Source organism: Anarrhichthys ocellatus, unplaced genomic scaffold (genome assembly GCF_004355925.1).
Source record: "Anarrhichthys ocellatus isolate YVR2014 unplaced genomic scaffold, GSC_Weel_1.0 scaffold24, whole genome shotgun sequence".
In the NCBI taxonomy this organism is placed as follows: domain Eukaryota; kingdom Metazoa; phylum Chordata; class Actinopteri; order Perciformes; family Anarhichadidae; genus Anarrhichthys; species Anarrhichthys ocellatus.
This window is the reverse complement of record NW_022280054.1, coordinates 4,110,140-4,130,394: the sequence shown is the minus strand read 5'-3', so window position 1 is coordinate 4,130,394 and position 20,255 is coordinate 4,110,140. Positions and strand designations below refer to the sequence as shown.

Below are 20,255 nucleotides of genomic sequence, written 5' to 3'. Positions count from 1 at the left end.
GAGAGAGAGAGAGAGAGAGAGAGAGAGAGAGACTGCGCTTGTGTTAAAGTAAGAGTGCAGTAATAGTGTGTTGGTCCACAATTATTTTTTCACATCAAAGTGTACTTGTATTAGAAAAAAACAACAAAAAAACCCATTTTGCACTGCTTTTACAAGTGTGAAGAGAGATAGGTTTTATAGGCTCATTAAACATAATTTCAATGCAATAAATACAAACATTTGTGTAATTTTAGCTTTTGTCATAATTTGGGGAACCCCCCACATGTGCATCCAGACTCTCGCCAGAGTCCCTCGCTGGGTGAATGCAGTTCTTATCCTGCCAAAACTCATAGTTGTTGAAATTGAGAAGCAAACCACTAAAGCTATCATTAAAACATGAATGTGATTGAAATAGAATTAGGGAGGGTGAGTTCAGCAACTCTATCAATGCAATGAAGGTATGGCAGTAGCCAAGCCTCATTTTAATTTTGGATACTCTCCTCATGTTAAATTTGCCTGCCCACAGAATAGAAAGTATACAAATCCAAAAGGAGTAATTGCCCTTTCAACATAATTACTCATCATCAAGTTTGGCTGGGAAAATAACAGTTTGACAAAAACATGCTCAATCAAGTTCAACTCACTCAACGTTTTTAGAGCTTTCAATCAAATCACAAGATCTGCATCAGCTTAAGTGCTGTGGATATCATAACAGCCAATGACCCCACATGGAAACTGAGAAAACTTCATCCACTGACGACCGTGTGATGTGGCTGAAATGTAAAACCAAGGAGCCATGATCCATAGAGCTTCAGTTAGTATTTGTTTTCCAATTAAAGGATGCCACTTTCAATGCTGTTGCCTTATCTTTAAGAAGACATTTGTGCAGGCAATTAAGACAATGCTTGTTGTAGCTCACAATATGAGATATTTGGACTTACTTTCCACCCATGTGAAAGTCAAATTTCTCAGTGCTCCTGGTGTAACCCACCATAAATATTTGACTTAACTCTTTTGTTTGCGATAGACAATCTGTTCCACGTATAGACGCCATGCACTTAGACCAGTTTTCAGCAAGATGACAGGGGTACAAACCCCTGTGCCAGTGAGTGTCCGCAAACAAGAAACCAACTCTCTCTTGGCTCCAATTGTGCTGTTCTGTAGCTGACCCCGATAAGGCCATAAGGTGTGCTGTTCACCTTTTGAAGTCATTGGGAAAAGTATGTACTAGCTATTGTTCTTCTTGCCGGGGCAGCAGCTGCCTGAGCTATAACCTGTCAAACAGTATTGTATAATCTGTCCTAACCAGGCTTGGGGAGGACAGATTATACAATACTGAATTCCGTTACAGTTACTGAAAAAAAACACTCATTAGATTACTGATACATGTGGTAAAAATGGGTATTATTAGCAGGATATACTAAGAAGATGCGCACATCATTAAAACACTTCAGGACACAAGTCTCACAATGCAGCAGCAAAGCTGTCAGTGTGGACAAGACACACGTGAAAGCCAGAGCAGATCAGAGAGGGGGCCGTCAGGTAGAGGTAGGGTAGGGTGTCACAAATGCTGTTGTGATTATATTGTATCTAAAGCCGGAAAGGGGAACAACATCACAGTAGCCTACAGTGTACATTATCACAAAGCAGGTTGGTCTGCGCACTTCCAGCTTTCAATAGTATTCTTTCTGCTGAGAAGCATCCCAGCGTAAAAAGATGGTTTGTAGAAAATGAGCAAACCGCTTCAAATTTCTGATTCAGCAAACATAATACAGGACAAAATGGGTCATCTGTGAGGTTGTACCGAATAGATCGAAGCTTCAATCATAATGATTGCATAAAAAATGATTTGTATTAATAACTTACAGGAGCCTTGCATGCAAATTCCATCTTTCATCTGCTCATCCCTTCCTCGCTCTCTCTCACACATACAGCGAGGGCTCGGCTCTCAGTCGTTTCTGTAATTGTCTCAGTCCAAAAGTCAAAATTCATAGGAAACACTAAAATTAACATTTGTATTTAAGTTTCAAATTCTCCTTTAAACAAAAACATAATTTTCACTGCCGTCAAAAAAGGGAGACAAGCACCTGTATTAACGGGCGTTCTAGCAGCAACCTAACAGCGCTAATAATAATAATAAGAAGAAGAAGAAGAAGAAGAGGAAGAAGAAGAAGAAGAAGAACAAGAAGAAGAAGAAGAAGAAGAAGAAGAAGAAGAAGAAGAAGAAGAAACATTCCTTTATTAGTCCCACAGTGGGGAAATTATTCTCTGCATTTGACCCATCCCTGTATATATAGGGAGCAGTGGGCCGCCCATGCAGGCGCCCGGGGAGCAGTTAGGGGTTCAGTGTCTTGCTCAGGGACACTTCGACACAGGACACGTTGCAGCCGAGGATCGAACCGGTGACCTTGCGGTTAGCGGACAACCCCCGATAAATTGCATTTATTTAACCACTATAACACACACAATCATCAATAATCACACCTGGAAATAATAACTTGCACTTTACTGTGATGTTGTTACTGCTTTCAGTTTTATATAAATAATGGCCAAATGTAAGCATACGTATATATATATACATACAGTTTTCTTAAACCTTAACTGGCCTTCTGCTTTTAACCTCTAGACTGAACCACAGTGCCATGATATGTGCTTTGTTTCATTGTATACTCCTGTAAGGGCCAACACAGTGACCCATGAATAAATCCATGCTTCAGGTTGGTGTGAATAGGTCAGCAGGCATTATGCAACGTAGATATGCCACTTTGCTTTCAGCATGGGTTGAATAAGGTCATGTCACTGCTCTGCTTTGATATGGAAGGTTGAATACAGCTCTATTATTACTACATCATTTGTTTGGCATATTTTGAATTGGCAGTGAGCTGTAGCCATTTAACCAGTACCTTCTGCTTTACTCAATCGCAGAGAAGTGGTTGCATTAACTTCTCACAAGGCTCCCAATTTAAGAAATTCTATAAAGTTAAACATATCCGGGCATGGGAAGCACATATCAGAGCAAGCTGATTACTATAAGCCTCAAGGACAACGTTAAGAAAAAGGACCTCCAAGGAAGAAATACTTTCCTTGTGACAGAAAGCAATTTAAACGTGGCTTAGGAAAGTTGATGATTTCACAGCCATATGCACCCCTTTTTGGCAATCTTTTCCCATCAAATTTAAGGGAAGACATGCGCTAGTGTCTTACACTGTCAGCCAGGAACACAAGGAGTTTGGCAAGGAATGTGAGCAAACAGCATAGATCATCTCATTGTTCATGAGATCCTCTAAAAATTGCATTTGCTTACCCTGAAAAATGGAAATTCAAGGATGCATTTGTATCTGTGACTATGTGACAGCGTTGGCATTTTTAGTGGCTTATAGTGGTACACAGTCAAATCAAAGTCAATATTATTATGTTGTTAATTGGAAGGTCACAGTTTTTGTCTTTTTCTCTGCTCCCCCTGTCATTAAAATCTTGCTTCAGTTAGGCGAACAAAGTTGTCTGCCCTACAATTACACACATCCACATAGGTACACAGGTGCTGATACACACAGTTGCCCAGACAAACCCTTATCTCCAATGTGGAACTGATACACCGCAGGGATCTGAGCCACAAACACACACACACACACATATGCCGACTTTCAGAGATCTGAGCAGGGGAAAGAAACAGACATTTGCTAATGGCTCTTTTGTTACATAGCTCCTTCGCTCCCCTTTCCTATCTCTATTTACTTTTCTTACTTGCTGTTTCACACTGTGCCTCCAATTCCGTTTCTTTCAATCTATTAATCTCGCTCCTTTTGTGTCATTGTCACCCTCAATTTTTGTGTTTGTGTTCTGTCTCTCTGTTCCTCTCTGTATCTTCTTTCGAACGCTCTGCCCTGACCCTGTCAGTACAGTAGATAATGAGGTGATTGCGGCTGCTAGCACAGTGCATCAATGCTTGTCGCACTGCATTCCATTGTAATACTAACCACAACCTCTCTTTTACTGTAACGCTAACCACACGCGCACGCACTGACACACGGCCCTGCTGCTGATGCTGTCTCCTCTCTCTAATACAGGTCATCTCTATTGCTTCCTCTTGTCCTCTTTTCGTCCAACATGATATTTAATACATGCCTCTATCAGTCCCTCTTTCAGCCCCGCTACATCAGAAACTCTACTTCTCGCTAATCATCCTCGCGCCTAGTTGGTGATATCTATTACATCATTCCCGTTTTTCTGTTCCAATAGAGTTATACAGTAACTAGTCACGCATCTTCTGTCTCTCGGACAGATCTAATAGCCTCCTCTCACTCTCAGCAGTGGGATATGATATAATTGTCAGCTGTGACCATCAATAATTCTATTTTTATACCTGTGTAACATAAAGCTCTGCCTGTTGGCGTGTAGTTCCAACCCTGTGTGTTTGGCTTTGTCTTCCAAATCACTAGTTTAACATTATTTTATATTTTTGCTTTAAAAATCCTGCTGTCATTTTATACATCTGTAATGTCAGTCGTTATGTTTCCATTAAATTGTGCACAATATAGGTGATGAAATGTTGGCGGTTCATGTTTCCATGGGCGGGTTAAAGAATGAATGTTACTCTTCTTATCCACCTGTACCCGATGGCGTTTTTATTAGCCTCCATGGAGAGAGAGACTAGAGACACTGTGGTTATGAACACCTCTGACACCTCTGCTCTTTTTTATTCTTCATTTTTTTTTGTGAGTGGTGGCAACACAGAAACTGCTTTGTTTGCATCTCGACCAAGCATAAACAATACAAAAAAATTACTTTTTGGGTCTCACATTTCTGGCATGTACGTATGTACGAGTTAACAATTTGAAACCTACTCATTTCACAACTTTCCCTCTCACGTTCCAATTCAATCTCAAGATATGTTGCAATCATTTCCACTCATATTCCACTTGTTTTGCATATTAGGGCAAGTAGCAAAAACGTAATCATAGCATAGAGAATCTGCAAACTAGTGACACAGACAGCAACAGCGTGAACACAACTGCACTGTGAGAGCTTTTAAGGCAGTCGGGGGAATATGAAGACCTAGAAGCTGTTTGATCATCAGCTGTTTGATCTGCTGGAACAAGCACAGCCAAGTCGACCTTGAAAAATGATAAACTATAAAGAGCTGACGTTAGCATAAAAGGCATGGAAATGGGAAAGGCAACAAATACAACCCAGTCATCTTATGGCGGGATTTCATCTTTATGTTTTTTTAACCTTCTGGGGGTTTTTTTATGTTTGAACCTGCCATGATCAGGTTTCTGATACTCTGGCCTTGAGGCTCAAAAGCCAAGGGACCATGAAGCATACAATACATGGTTTTCTCTCTTGCTTCCCTCCATCTGTCTCTGTCTCCCTTAGACACACACACACACACACACACACACACACACACACACACACACACACACACACATTGTGTCTATACAGCAAGATATCTCCAAATACTCTCTACTGTGGCTAATGGGGTTCTGACATCAAACGCCTCACAATCTGAAACACTCCCAAATATAGACCCTTTATTTTCATCAGGTCTCGATTCATCCTCACACTCTTTGCATCTCCTTAATGGTTTCTCCATTAATCCTTTTTCATTCTTCCTGCCATATTTTATTTTTTCCTCTTCCCTTTTATGCTTTCTTCATTCCTTTCCTCCTTCTTCCCTGCCTTCCTTCCCCTCTTTCTTTTTTCTCTTATTCAAGGTTTTATACAGATTTTGGCTGTGACAGACTTGTCTTATTTTGCAGAGCGCAGAAGCAAGCACTTCTGATGCAGTGATTAAGGTGGTTGGGAAGTAATAATATTACAGAAAAAATATAAGGGGATGGGAGAAACAGAAATGAGCGGGTGAAAATGAGTAGAGGAGAGGCCAACGGGAACAGGTAGAAATAAGAAGCAGACTACAAGAGGGGAATACAAGGAAAAGATAAGGGAAAGGAAAGTAAAAAAGTAAGAGAAATGAGAGGAGAAAAGAGGTTGGAGAGACGTGTGCGCACTTGGTAGTCATCACAGAGAAGCTCTCTCCATTCAGGAACTTGCCGTGCAGCTGTCGCTTCAGGGAATTGATCATACACACTCAGTCACAAATGCAACACACACATATGCACTTGCACACACTATCTTTCTCTCTCTCTCACTCACAATCACACATACACTCGTGCTTTGGGCTGCGCTTTGAACTGATCCCTGCCACTGGAGAGGCACACACAGTGAGCTTGCCGATAATAATATTACCCTATGGCCTTCATATGGTAATATGGTTTTATTGCTATGAAGAAATATGAATATTATGCTTTCAAAGGCAGCTTAGGGAATTACATGGTTGTCATGGTTCTCAGCTTCAATAGAATATTTAGATTCTCTATTTATCCAGGGTCTCTGGGTGGCAAATCTATTAAGATATTTACCTTTGCCATGATATGTGCTGGCATGTTATAGATTCACACCTATGAGAATGTTCAGAGCGCGAAACACGCCTTGAGATGCCAGTGAGTGAAGGTCACAGCTCAGTGGGGTAGACCGGCACACATCTGGATAGAAAGGACTGTGGCATGATGCAGCAAAATAAACACACAGCGGGAAGGGAAAAGAGCCATAAACTTAGACTCTCTTGTTATATGTGATGCAGGACAGTTCAGTCACTATACACTAAACTTTACTTTATATATTGAACAATAGGAATTCAATACCTTGATTCTGAATATATAGCTTTCATTGTAACCAAACGTCATGTTCATTTAGTAACCTCATTATCTCCTGTTTGTTGAATTTCTTATGTTCAGAAGTATGTTGACTATATTCTCATATAGTAAGAAGAACCTTTACTAAGCCTAGTCACGCATCACACATCACTCTGGGGCGGTCCTGGGCGTTCCCCAACATGTACGCCAGTGGGCAGCAATCTGGCTTTGGTGAACTGATGGCCATTGGTTTGCATCGACTGTTCAACCTAATGATTTGGCTTACCTGCCAACGGCAAGCTCCCTCTACTTCAGTTCCTACAGCCTCATTGATACAGTAATCTACTTAATGTCTGTGGCCATTTCACTTAATGTTTGTCCTCCTACTCTGGGAGTATGTGGGAGCATCTGTATGGACCCAGACGAGGACAGGAAATAAATTGGTTTTTTTTAAAGTCAGAAATTACACATGTGGTGTGTTTTCTGCACTTGGGTCCACTTAAGTGGTATTACGTAATGCAATTTCTGCTTCGCCTCCACATCATGGAATTAGAAGAAGTCTTTATAAATGTTTCAAGGATGATATGCCTTCTTCAAGATGTTTCCCCTTGAACCAGCTGAGATCTAGAATATCCAGCTGCAGATGCAGTCTGCCTTAGAGGAATTAACGGTCTATTAAAGTCTTAGTCAAACATACTTACAACAATAAAATTGAAATCAAAGTACATGAAGGACAATCACTGGACAAGCTCAACTTAGTCTCAGTTTTCCTCACTGTTAACTGCCATTCTTTTGTAAGCTTGTAATATTGGAACTGTCACGTTTACCATTTCCTTCCTTCCATTTCTAATTATTGTGATTTTCTTCCCCACTACCAGCCTTTTCCAACCATGTCCACATACAAGGATTTTTTGGACAATTCTGCCTAAACCCCTGCTTAATGACAAGGTTTAAAAAAAAAATGACAGGTGTTCCTATAAAGTCCTGATGACAAAGCTCCGTATATTGTTGAGCGAATTACACACTTTTTTACTTTTAAGGGGTTGAAATCGAACCATCATATACCTCATGCCTGGAACCCAATATTAGCACAAGAAGTGATGAACACATATTTACAGCATACACAAATACTCACACAAGATGAATATGGTTTGACATCTCTGTCAAAAGGTTTTACTTTTGATTATTAGACCATCGTGTTAACAGAAATGTTTTTAAATGTTGCACATTTAACACTTAATATAATACCAATGCATTTTCCATTTGTGTAATGTAGATAATTTCACATAAATACCATATATACCCACAGTTGCAAATGCATTTCTGCAGGAACACCCTCAAACCGTTTTCCAACCGATCATTTTGTTTCAACAATCTGAAATAGGATGAGGCAGCACGATGCATTTAGAAACTACTAACAGTGTGCTGTGTTTACTGTGCTTTCTGAGTTACAGAGTAAAATAACTTAAGTTTCTAGAATGTTTGTCTTTGATAATTCCTAGATCAATAGTTTAGGTAACATACTTGGATGGATTTTGAGCTTTGTCATTGAAATTGCAAAAACAATAACTAGAGATGCATGTTTCGTCCTGCATGAATGAATGTTTCACTGACAATAATGGTATTTAATTGTGGTGGGGAAAACACCATGATTAAATCATGATTATGCTTTGAAAAATACTTTTTTACAAGGATTTCTGTGGCGTGGTCATTAATCTTACATAGTCTGACATTTGCATTTGTTGGAAATTGCTTTTAAACAAAATAAAAATGAATGGCACCCCTAAATACATCATAATATCAATTTAGCAATGCTGAAAGACACAGTTTTGTATATATTTTTCTCTCAAAGTAGCAGAGTAACAATGATAAATGAGCAATGCAATCTATTGATGCATACAGTGTGTAACTGTGTCAGAGCTGGATGACTCTCCTCAATGTGATAAACACTGGGCAGGGCAACATTCCAACAGAAAGTGTAGCAAATTTGATAACTAACTGGTATTTAATCTTTAATTTCCCCCACTTTGATTAAATCAAACTAAAACATGGTACATCTAATGGACATATCATTAGTCTCAATGTTGCCATATTGTAGTCTTTAAAGGCATAGTTTGTGTGTTTTGAAGTAGGGTTGCATGAGATACTTATCTATAGTCAGTGTATTAGCTACTCTAGCTACTATTAGCTACTATTAGTACGTCAACTTATTACATTAAGTTAGCAACATTTTACTTATTATGTCGTCTTGAGCGCTCTACTTTTCTAAACCTGAATTAAGAAAAAGTGCAATACTGATAGTAAAAGACCATTACATTTCTCTGTCTATGTACTCTACTCTATGTGTATGCATGTATTTATGTATGTATGTATGTATGTATGTATGTATGTATGTATGTATGTATGTAGCATCGATGTTCCAACACAAAATCCAGCCATTGCAATTTGACAACACACAATTGAGAAACCACAAACCAAAAGTGCATACTGTACATATTTACCAATGTGACAACAAATATATAGCACTTCAAATTGCATTGCAATTACACACAAACACACACTCAAAGGCACCAGTGTGGCATTTTCCTGTCGTTCTAGGTTTTGTGAACTTGTACATCTTCAGCTCTAAAGATGTAAACTTCAAATATTTGATTCTCTCACATCAATCCTCTTCAATTTCCGAGATAACTAATCTTAGATAAGCCGAAACCTCACTGATACCGGGCTGCATACTTAATTCGATTCAGATGTGTAATCTATGAAGATTTCCAAAAGGGGATAAAGAAATACAAACAGACTGCATTGTGACAAATACCAGATAGTTCAAAGGAGAAATCTTGAGTAATCTTAGAAATTATTAGACGCAAAATAAGTTAGTTGTCTGACTTTAAGTCTCCTTGTAAACTCCTGAAAAGTTATCTGAATGTCAGATACGACTCATCGGAAGTTACATCCATCATTGTTGGATGAGCTGCAATATTTGTTTCTCTGCTAGCTTAAAACAAACTGGAATATAAAAATATTTTTGCCGTTTAGTTCACTCTAATAAATTGCTCATGGCATATGTTTCTTCAGGGTGCTGGCAGAAAATTAAACAGTGCAGGGAAGGCTGCAAGCAAGAGGGAAACAGGATACTGGTACAAATTGTTCTGCACCCTCAGAAATGAAATCATTTTTCAAACCCCTTCTGAAATGGTGTGTAAGCCAGTTAATACGCTGTAATAGGTTGTCTGGAGAGAGCTTTTGTGGCGAAATTACACTTCATAGGACCGCTTCTGTTTTTCAGCATACATGCAGCTCGACGTTGGGGCGGTTTTTAACTCTGTGCACTGTGGACATTTACTGGTTTCCATGTTAAACAATGTTACAGTTATGACCCAAAAAAACATTATGAGAGTGCGGCATTCACATAAAATGTTATTAAGAAGAACATTGCTGACTCTTCTAGTGAATAAACAGCTTGTTTTCATGGTACAAAATCCCATTTAGCTATTGAGAGTACTTTTGAACTTGTTGCAGTTGTGTTAATATACACTATGTATAACTACAATCTGACACAAGGGTTTTGTTGACCAAGCTGCAGATAAAAAAAGACTTCAAAGGGTGCAAACGCAATGCATGCAATCATTGAAAATGGGGGATATAAAGCAATAGCAGGTAATACTATCTGGAACACCTACACTGCCAGAACAGGTTTGGAGAAGTGTTATGGCTTTAACTGATTGCCTGACTTGTCTTCATGACTGCTTTTTGGGTGGCTGCCAGTAGTCACAAATTGATGACACTTCCAACAGAAAGAAAAAAAAAAAAAGCTCTTAACTTTCTGTGCTCCTGAAATTAATCAAAAGCAGGAGAAGCTGAAGAGGTAACAGAGCAACTGGGGTGGAGGTTTTCCATGTTCTGTAGCAGCAATTATAGACATACACCTTACAGCACCTGGGTGAATGAACAGGCAGTATGTGGAGGAGATAAAGTCCTCTCAATTTATATCTTGATGAATGAATGTACAGTGGATCTTTACAGGTTTACAGTAGTTATTCCCATTGATTGATAGCTCATGTTGGTTTCAGTACTGTATATGGAATATTTTGTTGTTTTTGACCTTTGTTCCTACTGGTCTACAAGTTTAAGCCATGCTGTGCCCTGACAGGCTCACTGCCAAGATATCCACTGTCTACAATCTGCCCTGTTACAAACACAGATGGTTTATGAAGGCTTACATTTTGTCTGACCTGTGAAAATGCTTCTGGCATCATATTGCTGTACTTTTCTCCCTAACAGCTGATACCAGTTCATATACAGATGACAGCTGAGTAAGCAAATCTCAGTCTTTGAAATTCACTATACACAGTACATAGAGATGTCTTGATGTGTAAGATGGCAACATGTTCTGTCCTCAAAGTTATCATTTTAAATAACAAATCTGCAAAAAATGATCACAAACCTGAAATGCGTTTTTCTTTGCATCTCCTTAGGAAAATGTATAAGAGTAATCGTGCTAAAGGCAGTTCTGATGTCTCACTTCTACAGCAAGTGAGATTCTGTTATAACATTTAAGACAACAGCCGGCACGTGTGACAATTGATGATTCGTGAATGATGTGCAATAACAGCCTAATATCCACCGATCTATCCTCTATCCATCCAATATCAATAGCACTATCTCTGCGCTGCTGAGCTGCCTGCCTGCAAACCTGTCTGGCCTCTTTGCTCTCACAGCCCTGCTAATACGTCTGTAACAGAGGCAGAGCACATTGGACCGCAGCACTGCTCTCATCAGAGATACACACACAGCCACAGAGAGACAGCATACACACACACACACACACACACACAGAGGGAACACACTTACATGCACATGTGAATAAGTACACTCAACCGCCTATTATTATGGTACATTAGGTAGGTGGGCACATGCATACATTTGTACCCACTCACTCTCACACATACACAGGTGCATGCTTATTCAGTATGTTTTACTTTCACTTTCAGTTTTACTTAAACTTCATACCATTTATTTAACACGCATGCACGCCTAAATATTTACCATGTTTCTAGTTGGTTTGGAGACATTTTATTCAACTGAATTGTCAATAAATGTTTCAGATGCAATACAAAAGAAACACTGCCAGCCCCATGTCACAACCAGCAGGGTCCATTTTGCATTCATCATTCAGCAATTCAATCAGTCAGTAAAATTCATATGTAGAAAACAATAACAGAGTAAAAGCGAATGTGAATCCTTGCCTACCTCTATATGGTGTGCTGTGATTTATTAAGACTCAACATGAAGATGCATTGTGACGACTGGTAGATTGACTGAAAAGAGAAAAGATGGCCTCGGGAGATGGATCCAAAGATCTGAGAACAGAGAAACAAGACATGGGTTAGTGCATGATTTTATATGGATATCCCTGACTAAACCCTGCACACCCAATCATGAGGTTATCACAGCCCATTGGACTGCATAGCTGTCATCATAAATAAAGAGCAACAGTTTCAGTAATGGTAACCCTACCGACCCCTACCTACACAAATTGAGCAGAGGCGCTTTGGTTGTGTACCTGTATTAACCATCTTAGTTTAGCGTATTAGCAAGATAATAGTTGCTCTTCATGACCTGATTATGGTGTTAAATAAAATTCCGTCCAACGTATGTCCAAGCCTTCCTGCCTCATCCTGCCATATCTACAAACAGATATCATATTGGGTTTAGACACTGTTTTAGTTCTCTTGAAAGGAGAATAAGATATCAAGACCCTAGCTACATTATTGGCAAGCAGAAACCTGGAAGGCCGAACATCATATAAATGTTCGATGCCTATAGACTAAAAATACTTTTGGCAGCAAAAATGTAGGTGCTGATGCAAAAGGTCTGTCAGTTTCTTTTTCTAACACTTAGTCCTAATGAGGATCAAAGTGCTGTCAAATTGAAACTGATAGCCTGTACTTTTGTGTAAAGAGTACACAATGACACACACATCACACAGGATGCAGCGACTGTGGTAGTCAGTTTTTCAGCCAGCTGAGCTAACGAGCTCATTCTGCACATAATGCACACAGATATGCCAGCATCTATTAACGGCAGTGATACTACATATGTTTCCTCGCACACATCCTGACAGTAAGTCTCTCAATGAGCAGTGACAGCAGCACTTATGGAAGATCTGTTTGCATGCGTGTTCTGGTTGGTGGTTGTCAGTTCTGTATTTCTCCTGACACACAGGCTGGTTTTGACATTGCAAGTATTAATTATTTTCACGAGAGGAATCCCCTTTACCTTCAAAAAACAAAAGCATGTAAAAGACACATGCACAACACAACAGACATCCTTTTGAGCAATGACAGCTTCATGGAATACAATATCATTTCAGTATTTTCGCTTTAATGGCCTTCGCTTCAATTTATGAAGCTCCACGCCTCATTCTTCTTTAACAATTAAAACAATGATACACAAGAGGATACTCTGTGGTGTGATATATTGCAGCTATGTTTAAGTCCCTTGTGGCAGGTAAAAAAAGATCCCATCTGTATTCAAACAATCTTCTAAGCCTGTTGAGAGAGAGTGTTTATAATCATATTAATGTATTGACTTCAATTTAGAATTTTTACACAGGAATTACTTAATTCATCTCCTCATTTTAATTAATAGCGGGGCATTTTGTGCCCAGTGAATTGCTAAATTATGCTCTTCAGTAATTTCATCTCTTTTTCTTTCTCTTTTGATCAGGAGCACAGATTCCCTCCTTACACACAGCCCAGGTTGATGTCAGCTGCTATCCAACCACTCCAGAATCTCGAAGGGCAATTTTTAATTAAAGGATGACATCTGAAGTAACTATATATAAAAAAAGATGTATTACGGTAAAAAAACTTGTTATCCCTTGTGTGCAATAGAATTGTTCAGACTATGCTGTGCTCGTTATCCGAAGTCCAACATAAATACATATAAATCAACCAATGATCAGAATTCTGTATGCAATCTATACAGTCCTCTTAGATTCTAGCACCTAGAAATTACAAAATCCCAGTGTTTATTTTGCAAAGCATTACTCGCAAAGAAACAAGCAATGATGAAACAACACTCAATGTAGAATTAGAACTGTATTAGAGAGTGTTGACAGAACCAGAGAAACTGGAATTAGGGTCATAACACTTTTTTAGGGAATGAATCTGACCTGATGCTTGAACATTGACTACTTTCTGAAGTTGACTTACTCCCCCAAGAGTAAGCAATATTACTAGTGCATTTTGTATTTTTAAAAACAAGATATCCAACTTAGTGCTAAGTTACACACTGGATGACTGTTGGAGCCTCCCAACAACAAAAGTCTGTCATTTAATGTTTGGTTTAATGCTAATCTGGTCATAGAAAAACAGTCAATCCACCAAACAAATAGCAACACTGATAAACGACATCGTGAGATGCCTGATGGCGTCTTTGTTGAATGCTCAGAAATGTGTATTTTTTTTTTAAAATCTTGGTTAATATGAAGAGCTGCTCAAATTGTATTCAATTATGGATTCAATCTAGTTTCAACATGAACATCTATTAACATAATTTCACTGCCATTCAATTGCAAATGTTTTTGGAGACTTTGCTAAAGCAAAAGCCCAATTAAATGAAGCTTCTTCATGAAACTATTCTTTAAAATCTATTGTAAGCCACCCATTAACCACCTTCAGGTCTTTGTGAACACTGCCTTATCGCCTCGTGTTAGCCATCACACTGCTCCTCTGTATTGTATGATCTTGAAAGTCATTGGTATTCTACTCAGTTTGCCTCTATATTTAGCATCTGTTCTCTCCACTCAGCTATTTTAGATTATAGTGAAATAACCTGTCAGGGAGCTTGGTGCGTGCGTAGATGTGTGCGTGCATTAATGTGAAAGAAAGGAAGAGAAAGGGAAAGTGTGAATAAAAGGCAGAAAGAAGGGCATTCGTGAGGCGTGTATGTGATGGCTTTTTACCGACAATCTGTCTGATACGCTTTGAACATAAAAGTAAAAGAAGAAACAAAGAGTAGTGTGAAAAAAAGCAATGTCAGAGGTATAAATGATTCAAATAAACATGGCAGAAAGACCCACAGTAAAGCACACACCCTTACCCACCTAAAACACATGCATGCCTTTTTGACCTGTTTAAAAATACATTTAAGAGGGAATTCCTCAATAAATAAATGAAAAAGAAAATCCCCCTATCTTTTCTTAACTTCCTCTCAATCTCGTCTATGGACCTCCTCTTGGCATCCTCTCTCTGCTTCTCTTATTGCTTTCCTTTTCACTTAATTCTTTTTCATTTTTATAGCACCTTTCAGTTGAGCAGTAGGCAAACACAGTGTGATTAAGTGCTGGACACGCCAGTACATTTTTAGAAAGGGTAAAGTATTAACTTGCATTTTTTCCTCGAACACATGCTGTCCTTACTGTGTACATAGAATACTATTTTCCAATATACACTTAATGTATGTTTTTATTCTAGCACCTTTTCTATGTAGTCTCTCTCTTTAATGCATATGATGCAGTGCGTATTGTACATGCAACATTTCATTGTGCCTGCGCTAGGTTCCTGAAAGTGTGTGCACAAGGTGTTAAGACTGTCCAACACCTGTGGGAACAGTTTCAAAATGGAAAAAATGATGTTGAATTTTGTAATTTAAACTAATTCAAATAATTTATTTTTTGTGTGTACGTATTTGTGTTTGGAAATATTTCCCCTTGAGAGAGGAATTAAACTGTATTTGATTGAATTGTCACTGCTGGGGACTTCTACCTGACCTAACCTTTGCCCAAGTACCGCTTCTCTGGGCTTGAAGCAGACGTTAAGGGTGAATACATAAAGCAGGTCTGTTTGGTGCAGGGAAGATGTAGCGCAGTCATTAGCAGCATTAATAATGGAGTCCAAAACATGCCCAAAATATTTCCAGTGTTGATCTTTAAGTCTATTACCTTGAACAGAATAGGTCGGCATAGAAATTAGAAGCGTTTTTAGTATTACGTAACTTTGATTAAGACCTTAACAGGCCTTCAACCTACAGTGTAGCTATTTCAGTAAAAGATATTTAAAGATTTTTTTAATGGCCTTCAAGCACCCTGCTCTCATCTCATTCCATCTTCTCTGCTCCTCTTCTCTTCCAATTCCTCATGATGCACTGAATCAAGCTCTTCTTAACCCCTTTCTGTGTACGTGCACTCCTCTTTCTGTCATCTCTTTTTAATCCACCACACCACCGCCACCCTCGCCTTGCCTCCCGCCCTCCTTCAGATGCAGTATAATTATCTGGTCATCATTATCAGAATCATTCTGTTTCCTCATTATAAACCCATCTGCTCTGCTCTGCTTTGCAATCCAACCAACATGACATAAATACACAATCACACGGCTACTAAAGCACACACGTCTTTTTCTCTCTTCTTTCTCCTTACTGTCTCATCACTGGAGCCACTTCAGAGACTGAACACATCAGTGTAACTGGTGTGAGGTGATTGTGCTGGAAGTGAGGTGAAGATGTTGTACTAATCTACGGAGATCCATCAAGGAATGAAAAACAAAACTGCAGAGCACCCTCTATGTCTGTGGTCTTGATGTCACCGAGGTAAAAGTAACTATGTTTGCAATGATATATTCAATGCATTTACCGTTACACTATTGTTCTATCCATTGGCATCTTATTTAAACACCGGTGAAATAATGCTTGTTTAGATGAATCCGTGGACACTAAATGGCACTCAGAATGAGTAAACTGTAATAACAACAAACATCAAACAATACCAAGACTGCAAACACTCATGTGTTCCAGTTTTGCTGCTGAGACAACTTAATATGAAGGCTGTGCTGTTATCTAGGAGGTAAAGTGTGAATATGTATTTGCCAAATTTCCCAGTGCTGTGACAAATACATTGTCCTACCGTACTTGCCTGGCTGAGTACGGGTGTCGACTGCAGTTCTCATGGAAAGTGAAAGGTAAGACAGTGGCAGAGAATTCATGTGAGACCTCCACTTAAAGGATAAATGCAGAACACAACGCATGAAGAGAAACTGTCACCATGGCTAACACTTGTTTGTGAATCATGTAGTCCATTTAATCAACAAATCATGGAAGCTGCTTTTCTCTCGAGAAATGAATGTCAACATTCAAAATGACCCCATTACAGCTACGGTAGTATTTATCAAGACTAGGTTTGATTAGAAAATGTGATCTCCTTGATGAGACCATTTAAATTTGAGTAAGGTACGGAAGCTTATTAGAGTTGTTGGTTTTTCTTCTTTTTAATAAAGCAAAAAATAAGAGAGCAGGGGGAGCAAGGAACTCGTAGGACGTGGGACAGTCACAGCACCATATGACTCTAAAAACACGACGTATACATATAGAGCACGATGCAATATACAGAAGGTAGATGAGGATGAAAGCACCAGAAATAAAGCATGAAATCCAGAAAAAATATTTCAGTGGAGTCCATTTGTCAAACACATAGAGTGTGAGCAATGTGTCTGCCAAATGCAAAAACATTAATGATTTCGAATAAACTGGAAATGACCCGGTTTATTAGTGAAGTGCAGAAATGTCAATCAAAATGCATATTGTACGTGTTAAAACCTCTAAAAGCTCCCGTCTCCCGGCAACCCTTTTAGCACTACACACACTGCCTCACAGTGGCACAAAGTGAGTGCCCACAGTATGTTGGTGGAAGCATGTATGTATGTGTACATGTGTACACCAAGGGCACACACAGGGAGCTGGACACAGTGTAACAGTGGATTTCCAGCTCTGATGTTGTGTCATAGGCCATGCTGACACATACGTGCCCCGTGCACTTAAGAACACTAACGCTTGTGGCTAGAAGCGCACAGAATATATGGTAAATATGGAAGCTGTGTCTGGCACTCTCATATGTACGGATGCACTCAGTTGTTGGAGGATCACAGCTATAGCTGCAGTATAGAGGTCTAGAATGTATCAGCATGTAATGGAAATTCATGTATTTTTCATGAAAAATAACGTGAACAACTAACCTTTACATATAACAATATATGTACAATGTCTTCAAAATATGATATCACAACAAATGGATAATAGATGGCTTCAAAAGAGAATGTCTGTTGTGTGTTTTTTTATCGATTCTCTAATACAACAGACACATTGGCAACTGCATCTTAAGTAAAAGCCGACTCCCAAGCTAAAGTCTGAACTCTCTTACAAAAATGTTGCGTTTTGCTGATTTTCTTTGTTTTTCTCACATGCTAAACTGCTGATTAAGGTCAAGATATGCGTGAAAGCATCCATCGCCAAAATATTCCTCAGAGTGGTGTACAGTGGCCTGTAGGATTGACAAACCTCATAAAATGGAGTTGCCTTGGCAAGCGTGGGCCTCGTTCTGAGATTAAACCAACGGAGAACACATTAATACAAATTGGGTCGATAGGACAACGATGTATTATAGTATCACTCAATAAAATAGAACTTATCTATTGTGCCAAGGGTTGGAAATAATGTCATCTTTAAACAGCACAGCACATTTGAAAAACAAAAAATCGTTTTTGAAACTCTCAGTTGACAAAATAAACCAGTTTGATTTTACCTTTCTGTTGCACACACAGACAAGCAGAGGGACAGAGACACATATCCACGTGCAAACACACATGCAGCTGAACACACACACACACACACACACACACACACACACAGAGAGTGCCCGAGCTGTGCTAGGGATTACAGATTAGGAGAGAGGAAGAGGATGAATCTATCTAAACAGTCCATAACATTACCACATATCTACATCTCCAAACATGTATCCTACATAGCAGCAGAGATAAGTTGGACAGTGTACAGTTTGTTTACATTCATGCTCACATTACGGATCTGTCTCACACTGTATACCGGAAAATATGCACCTGGACTCTGGAAAGCAGTAAGAATGGGTGATCTGTGTGATGTTTTCATTTACTCTGCCATTTCTGAATCTGAGAGAGTAGCATGAATATTCTGTAGATTTAATGGAAATAAAATGTAAAATATCAACAGAAGAATTCTTTCTAATGGACAGGACACGTTCCAGGGAACACATTTGTTACAAATCTAGATAAGATCATTGACAACTATCTGTGTAGGCTTTTTCATTAGGGCGAGATAGCTGTTCTAAAACCATGATAAGTCATTGTATTTTAATAATGAATAAAGGGGAATGACTAATTCATGTAATGTAACCTGGCTACCAGCCATCATGTGGCTTCTTCTGCAAAAACAGGTTGAATTGTGCAATATAGAGAACAGAAATTTTAATTTAGATCTAAAAGATGACTGGTCGAGAGGAAGACAGAAAACGAAATAGAGGGGAAGTGAGACATGGTGGGAAGAGAGGAGGAGGGAGCGAGCGAGTTTATTAACAAACTTGGAAAAACCCTGCAGAGACTTTTCTGCATATAAATGGTATCTCACCATTTCTGTCTCTTTACGTTTTGGGGGGCAGTATTAATCAATGTGCCTGCGAGTCACTCTGATGGAGAGAAACCAAATTTACTCTTATTTCAAAGGATGCGATTCCTAAAACATCTTTTTGAGATGACAGCATCAAAAGTAAACACTCGTCAGCTGAACAGCACAGCGCACAAGACTGTTAACGTTAATGGTTATCTAGGATCAGTCTTACTGTAAACCCGATTTACCCTCAATCTGCAAGCAACTGTCAAACAGGCTTGGGTAAATTACCCATGCAGTTGTGTTCTGCATGTCATAACGCATTGACTCTGTGTGTATGTGTGTGTGTGTGTGTGTGTGCGCAGGTGACCGGTGACTTCTGGAGCATAATCGCTCCGTCCTGCCTCCAAGCAAACTTTGCCTCATGGCTGATGATGACTGACAGCTGCCTTTGGTTTCCTCTCCTCTCTATTCATTTTTCCCTCCTTTATCTTCTTCTCTCATTCCTGTCTGCCTCCTCTTTCTCCTCTTAGAGCCTTTAATTATGCAATCTAACTATGTGGTTTTGGTGTCTAAACCTACGTTTGAATGAACAACTTTAACCATGTGTTTACATGTCTGCGACCACGCACTGGGCCACCCAGTGTGATGGAAAATGACGCCGAGGGGTACTGACACGTCTGTATGTGACGCATTGGGATGTTACCTATGGAGTTAACACAAGTATTTACAATTGCAGCAGTGAAATATTTGGCAGACATGAACCTAACTTCCTATACTACATTGAAAACAAATACTTTTGTCCTCTGTACCAGGCTCAACAAATACAATCAGCTACACCAAAGTACTACTTTCTAAAAAAAAGCTCAAACTAAGTTATGTGAGGATTGTCTGTTTTCTATAACTAATGGTGATGTACCTGAGCACACAGATATCTTTGACTTTTAGTGAAATGTTGCCCCAAACACGTGACTCCACACAGTACAGGCAGTTGACCATATGTTTGCAATTTAAGTTTTTGACAATTCACATGCAGCATAGAAGTTTGCGTCAGAATGTTTAACTAGTAGCCAGTCCATGACCTTCACAAAATTAGCAACACAAGCAAAGCACAGGCCGATTGTTGACTTAACACAGAGTGGTACACTACCCTCTCTCTCAAATGGA

The 20,255-nt window shown here is 39.2% G+C and overlaps 1 protein-coding gene across 5 annotated transcripts in view; it reads right to left on the bottom strand.

Annotated features, from left to right (window-relative positions):
- The window catches only part of LOC116390863 (leucine-rich repeat and fibronectin type III domain-containing protein 1-like protein), a 142,644-nt gene that overhangs the window by 69,216 nt on the left and 53,173 nt on the right, over window positions 1-20,255 (bottom strand). For all 5 annotated transcript variants that reach the window (XM_031860978.1, XM_031860979.1, XM_031860980.1 and 2 more), the window contains exon 2: window positions 11,925-12,034. The gene's annotated coding sequence lies outside the window, so the exon portion shown is untranslated. The remainder of the gene's footprint in view (window positions 1-11,924; window positions 12,035-20,255) is intronic.